The 12,133-nt window shown below is 38.0% G+C and overlaps 1 protein-coding gene across 1 annotated transcript in view; it reads left to right on the forward strand.

The window, feature by feature from the left end:
• SH3RF1 (SH3 domain containing ring finger 1) overlaps positions 1-12,133 on the forward strand; it is a 176,716-nt gene that overhangs the window by 115,860 nt on the left and 48,723 nt on the right. The window lies entirely within an intron of this gene.

The raw sequence follows: 12,133 nt of genomic DNA on the forward strand, positions 1-12,133 counted from the left end.
TTACTAAATAAATCTTACTTATGCAATTTGAGTATTAAGAAGTCCTCGCAACAAAAAGCACCAGGAGTGCCCTGTTACAGATCACTGGACAGATCAGGAAGAATTCCTCCATCCTATCCAACAATTATTGAAGACAGTGAGATACTTGAAACTCTTTACTTTTTCTCCCTGCTAAAAGCATTCCTATGTCTTGTTAAATGTCACTGTATGCTTATTGTCAGTCACCTACACTATTTCCTGTTTATTCCATTTGCTGGCTTTGGTGGGAGTAGAAAGCTGATAAAGTTCTTAAGTAAGATGGAGAGAAGTGTATTTGTTTATTTTTTACTTACTTCTTTGGTTACTTGCAGCATCAGCAGAACCGGAATAGTGATTTGCAAAGTCGGGCTTCAGTAAACATTTGTTAAATAAGTCAATGAATCTTCCTCCATCCCATCCCAGCAACTACTTAGCCCCCTTTCCCTTTTTAAATCAGCTTTGCTTGGAAAGCTTGTAGCCAAGCTTGACATAGTAAAGTCTTTTTAGAGAGTATGTGTAGTCACATAACTGTATTACTTTAAGAATAATACAAGCAGAACATAAACAAAGGAGTTACAATTCATAGTAAACTTTCATTATATCATATATCATAAACTAAATGTCCCTTGGGAATAAGAATTTCTTGCTGAAAATAAAATCGAAGGCATTTTCAAAGAATGTAGCATGGCCCAGACAAACCATTCAAGGTTAGTTGAGTCCATGGAAGGCTTCTGGTAAGAAGTAAGGTCTTAGTAGATATCTGTGTGATGGATAAATAGGGGTTAACCAAGAGAAATGGAAAAGGTATATTTTATGGCAGAACATCCAGACAGGGAGACCAGCATGTGCAAAAGCCAAAAAGTAAGAGAGAGCACAAGATTGTTTGCGGAATTGAAAGTAATCCGGTTGTTTAAAATATCAAAGCACGTATCTTAAGCATGTAAAAATGAAAAACCACTGTCACTTATTTTGCAATCTTTTTATCTGAGGCATTTGTTTTGGCATGAAAACTAAAATGACAAGCTGTATCATTGTAGCCAGCACTCAGTTTCCTCTACAGAGAGTGAGATTGCCAACGTTTTCATAAAAAATCAATTTGACTACCGTATAGCCATGGGAAAGTAATTCAAACCATGTATGAGTCTTGAATTTTATCCATACCCTTCAGATGTTCCTGTTTATTGAAATATTTTTTCCTCCTTTGAAAGCAAGTAACAGAAAAAAACCAAACAACCCTTAACTCACAGGCAGTCCTTCCTGTACATTATGAATATATTCTAACTGTGGATCATGGAAAACTACAAGCACTTCCAAGTATTTGAATAGTTACACTGAAGAGCATGGGTAAGCACAGGATTAATAATAAAAACCTGTCTTTACTTGTTAGCTATTATCAATATTACATGCTGATACTTGGTTTGTGATACATGAAAAGGGATTACTATATTTTTGTTATTGGGCGAGTATAGAATTGTGCAAATAGGCATAAAAGATCCACCCATGGCAAATCCAGAGTCACTTCAAGTCACTTGACTCATTAGGATTATTTACTCTGACTTAAGTTGGAAAGATAAACTTCTGCCCAAGTGGAAAGTATTTTCATTCTTCTGCTTCTTTTCTTTCAAATGAGCATTTTCTTCACTTGAACCAGAATCTTGCCGTTTGAGATGTGGCAAACAAGTTGTCTATCTTTAGGAGCCTATGAACATTTCTTTGATGTCAAGCCATCAGATTGAACTTCCTGGTAGGGAGCAGAGCATCTAGGGATTAGTGACACCTGGTGTAGCCCTTAGGGGAATAAAGTGGAGGCAGATTTCAATCGCAACCTACTGAAATTCAACTATTTCAATAATGTCGATTGTCTTACAGGGCATTCTTAGCTGTGGTAAAGCAAACTATAGGAATAAAAAACTGGGGCTTTTTCTTAAGTAATGGTCTTTCTCTAGCTCTGTAAACCTATTCATATTTGCCCCACTTCAGGGGCCAGACAATCCCAGTATAAAAACAGGCTGCATCACAAAAATTGGTAAATAATTCTCTTATATCTTACAAATAGACATTTAAGTCTCCATCAGTGTTAGGTATTTTGCTTTTTTTGTACAGTCCTGCCAAAAACTATCTCCCAGAAGTTTTGAGAAGATTGAATGAGATGATGTATCTCCAAGGGTCTGACACCACTATGTCTTATGCATAGTGGTTTGGAGCTCAGATCACGCAGAGGGTACCAGAGCATGGTTTAGAGCTCAGATCACACAGAGGGTACCAGAGCATGGTAATAATCAAACAAAAGAACCTAACTACCATGTGTAATGAGAGAAGCTGAAACTCCCCCTCGACTCCTGCTGGCCGACTTAGGTAATGGATATGCCCAAAGAACTCGCCTGTGGCAGAAAGTCTGCACGGGATGGGCCTTGGGGTAGGATTGTGGGCCTGGAGTAGAATCTCTGGGTCAGAGGTTTAGATGTGGAGCTGTGGAATTAGGAGGGAAGGTAAACTCTAAGGAGCTGAGCACTGGAGGTGGGTAAAGAGAGGATTGAGGTGGTGAGAAATGCTACTGGAATAGTTTGCCCTCCCTTCCTGTCCTCAACTCTCCTTTTCTTTCTCAACGTCCTGTAACTATGGACTGTGATCTCCACGTGCACTGGAATAAGGTGATAAAATAGCGGTTGGTGTATAGTGGCTTGGAAACAAATCTACTTTTTTTTTTTTTTTTTTTTTGAGACAGAGTTGTGCTCTTGTTGCCCAGGCTGGAGTGCAATGGCACGATCTTGGCTCACTGCAACCTGTGCCTTCCGGGTTCAGGCAGTTCTCCTGCCTCAGCCTCCCAAGTAGCTGGAATTATAGGCATGTGCCACCATGCCCGGCTAATTTTGTATTTTTAGTAGAGACGGGGTTTCACCATGTTGGTCAGACTGGTCTCGAACTCCTGACCTTATATGATCCTCCTGCCACTGTCTTCCAAAGTGCTGATATTATGGGCATGAGCCACCATGCCTGGCCAAATTTTTTAATAATGCAAAAACACTTTGCTTATTAAAGTAGAACACAGAATTCTTCAAGGCTTGAATGGAGGAGAGTCTGGTTGGGAGAAGTGAGTGGGGAAAGAATGGCTATATAAATGGCCCTGGATTCCATGCCTTGGAGTCCTTGTTGAGCTCTTAAGATAAGGGCAAGGGTTCTCTTGCTTTGATCACATTCACCCTTCCCCTCTGGAGATTCTTTCAGACCTCTATTTGGTGGAGCCTTAGAGGTTATGGGTTCTATTTAATTTAGACAGGCCCTTTCTTCTCTTGTGTAAGCTGGAAAATAGTAAAGGTTAAAAGCAGTTCTTGAAGACACCATGCCAGGATGTGTATAAAAGGGTGTATTTTTTAAGAACTGAGTACAGTTTTAAAAATAAAAATTTTTAATCTACTTCTTTCTTTGTTCAAAAACACTGGTTTTCTATAAAATAGAAAGAAAGATTTTTAACCCCATTAATTCAGAGCTGACTCATTCATTCAAGTTCGGATGATATGATTCTTAGCAAGCAAAATATTTGAATGAAATAAGTGCTGAATATGGAATTTTGGATGCTTCCCAAACATAATTGTGTATTGTAGGCTTATAGTGAACTATAAATTTTTATTAAGTTTCTCATTTTATTTTTATTTTGATTCCTACTCATTTGTTTGAAATATCACCCACTCAGTTTTTCAACACCAAAAAAGTTATTTAGCAACTTGCTCTTCTGCTATAGATGATGAAAGATAATGTGCGGAAGTCCTGAAGTTGGAGTGGCCTCATAGACAACTGTTCTTACTCCGTAGTTACTGCCAGAAACAAGGACTGCATTTCTTATTGGTTTAGATCTCGTGTCAGCTGTCACTTCTTCTGACACTTTCTCTCACATCATCTAGGGGAGTGCCTCCTCTTTACTTACTTTACCCCAAACACATACTGGTGCCATAGTGGGAGAAAGCTTGGACTCTGGAGCCAGATGGCCAGGATTCAAGTCTTGACTCTACTACTAATTATCTGAGTGACTTTGGGCCTGGCTCTTCATTTGTAAAATAGTAAGTTCCAGTGATACTTAAGAATAGTGCCTGGTACCAGCAAGAGCACTGTCAGTGATGGCTGTGATTATTATCACCATTTGTTATTATTATCCCTAGAAATTATTAACACTTTTTTCTCTCTATATTTCCAGTTATTTGTTGAGGTGGTTACTAGCTGACTCCTCACCCTCCATTTCCCCATTAGAATTCAAACTCCTAAGGGCTAGTTCCCCAGGGTCTTTGCACAGCGCCTGCCCGTAGTAGGCTTTCAATAAATATTGGTTGAATGAATGAGCAACCTATGAACTTTTATAATGAAAGGTTCTAAACCCAAAACAAACATGTTTGGAGATTTTGCCTCCTTCTACATTGTTCAGCTAATTCTCCCATCATTCACTGCCTATGCGTATATCTTATCATTGGTTTATCTTGGTGTTATGTCAGGAAGTTACATTCTTCAGAACCAGCTGGTCTGTGTGACCTTAATGCAAGCTTTTATCTTGTTTGTTTGTTTGTTTGTTTGTTTGTTTAAACTAGGCTATTTGGTCGTACCTAGTTTAGAATTTTCCCAAATTAATGGTAGCGATACTGTATGGATTAGATTTTGTAATCTCTACTGGTTATTTATTTCTTAAATACTGTTGTCGCTCAGTATCCACAGGGGGTTGGTTTCAGGATTCCTTATGGTTTCCAAATCTGCGGATGCTTAAGTCACTTACATATAATGGCGTACTGCAGTTGGTCCTCCATTCCTCGGAGGTGGGGCCCTAAGATGCATGTGGAGGGCCGGCTTTGTAGAAGAGACCCCCCTGGGGGTAGGGTAGGTCAAAGGATATAAAATTTTAGGTATGTAGGAGGAGTAAGTTCAAGAGGTCTATAGGGTGACTATAGTTAATAACAGTATATTATTGTATTCTTGAAAAATGCTGAGAGTGGATTTTTAAGTGTTCTCACCACAAAAAATGATACCTATGTGAGGTAATACATATGTTAATCAGCTCAATTTAGGCATTCCACAATGTATGCATATTTTAAAACATCATCTTATGCATGATAAATATATACAATTTTATTTGTCAATTAAAAAAATAAAATGTTAAGAAAAAAAGACTCCCTGATTCTTTCTGAGATGAATTTTCACCTATTTTCAGTTTCTCCTTTGGCTTACTTTGAGCTGTGGTAGGATAGCCTTATTGTCAAGGATCCTCATTTTTAAAATAAGTTTATTGACATAAGTTACATACAATAAACTACACATATTTAAAGTGTACAATTTGGAGTATTAGTTATATTCAACTTCTAGAATCAACCGTAGACAAATCATGGGAGACATTTCTCTGGCTATGGATAGAGTGTGTTATCAGCCTCAACAATGGGAAGTCAAATGTGTAGGGCTCAGGGAGCACAAGTGGCATTAAAGGTGGGGGTGCTAGCTTCCTCTTCTAGGGTGTGAGAGAATTGGAAGATAATGTCTGTGTTCCAAAGAATAAGAAGTGGAAGTTTAGGTACGTAGTTTGAAGTTGCCAAGGTGACCCCTAGAGGAGCTAAGAATAACAATGCTAACTTTATTTTTTAACTAAAAGCCTTTCCTCTTGAGAATAATGATAGCAGAAGGGCACATTATTAGCCTTTGATCTAATAATCAAAGAGTTGATTGAACTATATAAAAAGATAGCATCATTTATACTTTTGGATATTTTTTTTCCTTTAGATGTATTATTTTCCTTTAAAATTAAAAAGTTAATGTTTATAAAAGAAATTTAGGGAGATTATGGGGAAGTTGGGAAGAGGGAATTACTATGTTGCTTAGCATCCAAATTTCCCTTTCAAACCTGAAATAAATAAATTTTTGTAAGTGAAATTTGAAGACATCGTTGAGAAGTCAGTGAGGAAGAATTACTCTGTTGCTTAGCACCATACTTTCATCTGTAATTCTGACTGACTGAATACATTGGATCTGCCTTTGAGTAGCTTTTTTTTTTTAAGCACCGTAGACTGTGTCCCATGGTGTAGGTTTTCGTATCTTCTGAATGCTATCCACTTGATACAAGTAATTATTACTTTTCCTTCTGCCACAACGATAGAAGGAAAAGGAAAAATGAGCACTGGCTCCTGAAGTTCTAAAGGCAAAGGCAGGTCCCCTCTGAGCTCCAGGAACAGCTGTTTAATAAATATGGCTAAAGACTTAATCTAAAAAGGAGTTGTTTAGGTTAGGTAAGGATTTAGGGTAGTTTATGCACCATCTATTATTCAGAGACTTCTTTCTAATTTAAGAGTTTCTTTTTGTTTTCCATCAGGAAAACATTGAGAGAGCTGAGATTTTAAAGATCGGTTAATGTTTATGGAGTTCTCACTTCATGAATGGACAGTTTCCAGTACTCTAGGTAGTTTCACAGAACATAAAAATGCAGATTTCCTGAACAGCCTTAATCAGAGGCCTAGGCTAATCACCACATGGCATCTAAGGTCCACAGTGACTCCCTAAAGAATCGCCAAGTTCTTTAACCTGGCCCTATTTTGCTACATGTACCAGGGCCCTAGCTAAGTTTACTGATCATTCCTGGGAAACATACCCTGGAATTGCTCTCTTTGCAGCTCATCAGGGATATTTCTTTGTCTGTATGGAAAGTTCACCTTCAAGGTCCAAATAAATACTATCATTTCTCACGAAGTCTTTCTTTCCTAATTTACATATGCAACAAAAGAAATTCTATGAAACGGAACCAAAAAAAAAGAACCCTCTCCTTGCTTTGAACTTCTACAGTACCCCGTTTGTACCATTCTTACTTGCCTGGAACATGCTAAGTGTATAATTTGGTTTGTTGATGATTTATTATTTTCCTGTGTTTCTTGAGAGCCATATCTTAAGTAAAGGATATTTTTAATGATTTTATTTCTACAATATAATCATATTCCAGAAAGTTTGGAAAGGAAATGAATAATCCTGAGTCTCATCATGTTTAATTTTGGTAAATATCCTTCCATTCTTTTTCCTTATGCTTTAATGATATTACACACATGATTTTGCCTCTCTCCATATAATTGTAGTACTACTAAACATCAGTTTTTATGACTGTCTAATAAACACTCTAGTAGCTAACCTGTAATTTAATTATTTTTACCATTTTGTAGACAAATGTCTTGCTCAGGGGGACACAGAGCCAGGAATTGAGAAGGGAATCGTGGCCTCCACTCTGCAGTTCAGTGCTTCCCTAGACCTCTGCCCTGCCCTAGTCTCAGAGCACATTCAATAACTAGCATTCCTAATGGTTGGGCAGAATCACTATTATTATCTAGCTTTACTTAAAAAGTGTATAGGGCATTTTAATGTTTCAGAACAAATTATGAAACATTTCATTTTCTCCTACCTAAAAGGTTAATTTTCAGAAATGAGTCACTACTCAACAATTTTAAATATCTGAGGTTGCCTTTTATTTATGAGAAAAATCACAAACTAATTAAAACCATGATATTTTAATGTCTTTTCAACTTTTTATTATTTTATCATTTAAATATTTTATTATTGTTATATACAAGCTAAATTTTTCTAGTAACTAAAGCTTTAATAAGCAGAATAGGTTTGTTTTAATTAATTGTTAAGTCATGTCTTATATCATGTAAAAAAGACTGAATGAATATTCTATACTGGTCCAGCATGTGTGTGCATGTGTGGCATATAAAATGGCTTGAACAGGAGCATCTTTATTACATCAATGGGAACAGGCTTCTCTAGAATGAAATGGAATGTTTTAGGAAAGTATTTTTCCTAAGTGTTATAAAACAACCTTGCTTTTTATAATAAAGTTTAGTGATAATGTACCTATTAGGCTTCACATATTTGTGGGGCAAAAATTCCTCTATATTTTAAGAAGAAGGAAGATCTCAAATGAATGTGCGAAGTCCTGATGGTCAATATCCTTGATACAGTATTCTCTTTCTGTCCCAGATTCTCTCTTGGCGATCACCATTCCCCCACCCTGCCCCCCATGAACGTCCACACGTGCTTTAAGTATCCAGGACAGGGGAAATACTTGTTCACTGATTTATTAACTGATTACACATCACTGTGGAATTTCTGTCAGTGTGTCATTTCACATTGACAAATTTTCACTTAGAATTAATGACAATTCCATGTTCATAACCTCCTGAGATACATGTGTATTTCTTTTATAGTATCCCTACATCTGGTAATCAGGTTGTAGAAAATAAAATTTGTCATTGGAATGATACTTTTGGCTAACAGACATTTCTGATTTATGGTGTGCATTCAGTGAACAAATATGTAATAGAAAGAAGCATATATATATAAAACTGCATGTATTGTCAGATCCAGTAAACATAGTGAAGTGAACTAAGACCAATTTAAAAATTATCCATTGGTCTCTCTCCCCAGCACCATGAATAGACTGTACATCTGTTGCTCCAGAAGTAATAGGTATTTGTACCACTTTATACGTAATTTTCAGGGTTGAACTTTTAAATTTGTATGCACATTCACTGTTCACCGTTGGGAAGGTGTTTTCTTCCTTTGCGGTTGCTGTCTTCTCTGCCCAGGCCTTTTGTCTTCCAGGAACTTGGTCACATCTTTTATATCTTTACTGTTTTGCATGTCAGTTATTCCCTTTCCCCTGGCTATCCTTTAACACCGGAAAACGATCAGCTTTTACTCTCCCTAAAAACCTATTCCTTGACTACGCTCCCCTCAAATTATGATTCTACCTCTTCTTACTTCTGCTAACCTTCTCAAGAGAATCGCTTATCCCTGCTCTCCGCCTCTGCTTTCTCACTCCCTGAAGTTAGTGTTAGCCTCTGGTCCCTCCAGTCTCTGAAATTTTCCTCCTGTTTGCTATGAACTGACTTTTCTTGGCTCTTGTTTTTGTCATTTTGTCCTCTCAATAACATCTACCACCATTCTTTTCAAAAAATATATTTTTTAGGCCGAGCGCAGTGGCTCACACCTGTAATCCCAGCACTTTGGGAGGCTAAGGCGGGCAGATCACAAGGTCAGGAGTTTGAGACCAGCCTGACCAACATGGTGAAACCCCGTCTCTACTAAAAATACAAAAATTATCTGGGCGTGGTACACGCGCCTGTAATCCCAGCTACTCAGGAGGCTGAGACAGGAGAATCGCTTGAACCTGGGAGGCGGAGCTGCAGCAAGCCGAGATCGCGCCACTATACTCCAGCCTGGGCCACAGAGTGAGACTTGATCTCAAAAAAGAAAATTTTTAAAAATCTGTATTTTTATTCAGATTCAGGGAGTACATGTGCTGGTTTGTTACATTGGCATTACATGCATATTGGTGAGGTTTGGGCTTTTAATGTACCTATCACTCACATGGTGACCATTGTACCCAATAGGTAAATTTTCAACCGTCACCCCCTCTCATCCTCCCACTTTTGGAGTCCTCAGTGTCTATTATTTCCATCTTTATGTCCAGTTATAAGTGGGAAAATGCAGTATTTGATTTTCTGTTTCTGAGTGATTTCACTTAGTATAATGACCTCCAGCTCCATCCATGATGCTACAAAAGACATTATTTCTCTCTTTTTTATGGCTGTGTAATATCCTGTGGTGCATATATACCACATTTTCTTTATCCAATAGACCGTTGATGGACACTCAGGTTGATTTCATGACTTTGCTATTGTGAATAGTGCTGCAGTAAACATACAAGTACAGGTGTCTTTTTAATAAAACGATTTCTTTACCTTTGGGTATATACCCAGTAGTGAAATTGCTGGGTTGAGTACACCATTCTTAATCTCTCCAAAACTCTTTGCTTTTTTCATTTCTGGGGCATTGGTTGGATGGTTGGCCTGGGAAACTTTTCAAGGTCTTCTTTCTTGTAGATTCTGAAATTCTGAGGGCCTTTTGCTTTTCCTGTTACCCCTACTATTTTCTTCTCTATTATTTCTTCCCTACATCAGAGATCACCAACTAGTATGATCTCCATGACTTTTATGCTTGACTTAGAGTGGTTTTTAAAAATTACTTGTTAAGATGTAAACTCAGGAGGTTTTACATAAGCCTAATTTCCAGCTTTCCTTAAAAGAAAAAAAAAAAAAATCAGTTGACCCTGCCAAACAGTTGTCCATTGAAAGAAAGCATACACTCCCCAGTTGACCATAGTTCATTATCGTGTGCCTGCCATTCTCTGTTGGTCTCTGTCTGGCCTTCTTCATTCATTGACTTCAACTGCCCAAACTAGGCAGACATGTGAATTTGCGCCTCCTATCCTTAATCCATCGTGCTGTTTCTTAGGTCTTCTTTTATCATGAGTCAGAAAAGATGTTGTCTCTGTTTCTCTCATTTAGTACTGTGCCTGGCTTTTAATAGTCACTCAAAAAACATTTGGGTGAGTAAAAGCCTCCATTAGGTTTGATTCTGGTCAGTGAATACCTGAGGACCCTATTCCCAGCACAGAGGTCTTTGCCTATTGAATATTTTGAATGGGATATTTTTGTTTGGGTTGAGAATAGGTATTTGTACTTCACCTAGGCATAAAATTTTACAGATCATTAAGTCCTGCTTCATGTTACGAATGAGAAATGGGAGGCATACCCAAGATCAAATGACTTGCCCAAGGCAACAAAGCAAGTTAATGGCAAGCTGGGACTCTGAGTAGTAAGAGTAACTCATGTTCATATAGCACTGCACATGTTACAGAGCACTTTAACCCATGCTCGTTTCTACCTGTAAAATTGATGTTACCTTCCCGTTTTATACAGCTAGAGAAACCAAAACCGTGGAATTTATATGGTCCACCCAAGGTTACTGAACCAATGAGGACAAAGACCTAACTCTAACCTAAACCTTTCGGTGTGAAGTTCAGAGCTTTTCCTGTGGTTTTCTCTGACAGTCCCTTTTTCAGCTACCTAAGCTAAAATTCTTTTTAGGCTTTTAATGACATGCACCCTCTTTTTATACCTTACATTTCAAAATCAGAAACTGAACAAGAAAATTCTAGTTTATTTTGTTTCTAACAGATAGGGCCAACAAAAGTGAAGATAATGAAAATAAGTGAAGAGCTACGTAACTGATGTTTCACCTTCCTAACCTAGTGGAGCCAGGTAGTTAACTCTGAAAATCCTTTTCCCTTGGCAGGATGTAGCGAGGCTTGTATTAGGAGTCCGTGTTCCTCCCTGTCCTACTGCTTAAATGAGTAACCCTTGTAGTTGCTACCAATGCACTGCTTCAGGACCCAGGAGGCTTCAGAAATGTGGGCCATAGGGGATCAGGGGAGTCATTTCAGTCTTCTTTTCTCTGTTCAGCAAATACTTTGTGCTTAATGAGCCTCGGGAGCACAGCCACCCTGTGTTGCAGCTTCTTTCCGTGCAGGAGCTGTGGAGAGTCTAGAGCTGTGCTATCCAGTGCACATGCCGCTGTGGAGCAACTTGCAGCGAGACTCATCCAAACTGAGTGGGATGGAAGCACTCAGTTCACACCGGGTTTCAGAGACATAGTACAGAAAAAGAATGTAACGATCTCAGTACTTTTTTACATGGATTACATGTTGAAGTGATCATAGTGTAGATATACTGGGCTAAATAAAATATATTATTAAAATGAGTTTTACTTATTTCTTTCTGTCTTTTAAAATGTGACTATCAAAAAATCTAAATTCCAAGGGTGGCTTATATTATATTTCAGTTGCATAGTGTTGGGCTAGAGGCAGCACTTCCCTCCCTTGATAGTTCTAAGAGACAAACGTTTTTATTCATTCAACAAATATTTACAGAGACCTTAATGGAGCTGTTACCTGAGGGAGGCTTTCATATCAATTTTAAAAGACTCTTGAGTAATCCCTTCAGTCTCTTAGTAACTCCTCTTCTGTGGGTAAGTTTTGTATTATAAATGAAGACTGAGCTTCCTTTTATATTTAGGTCATCCAAAAACAAAAACCTTGTTACCTAAATTGTAGGGAGAATAGGAGACAAATGGGAATACCAGTTTCTCATTGCCATTATGGAGCATTTTGCAAAGGACTCTAATGTGAGGCAAAATATTTTCATGTCTGCCGAGAGGATGTAAATGGGCATGAATTTCCATTCCATAGCATTTCATTCATTCACTG

Source organism: Macaca thibetana, chromosome 5 (assembly GCF_024542745.1).
Source record: "Macaca thibetana thibetana isolate TM-01 chromosome 5, ASM2454274v1, whole genome shotgun sequence".
NCBI lineage: Eukaryota > Metazoa > Chordata > Mammalia > Primates > Cercopithecidae > Macaca > Macaca thibetana.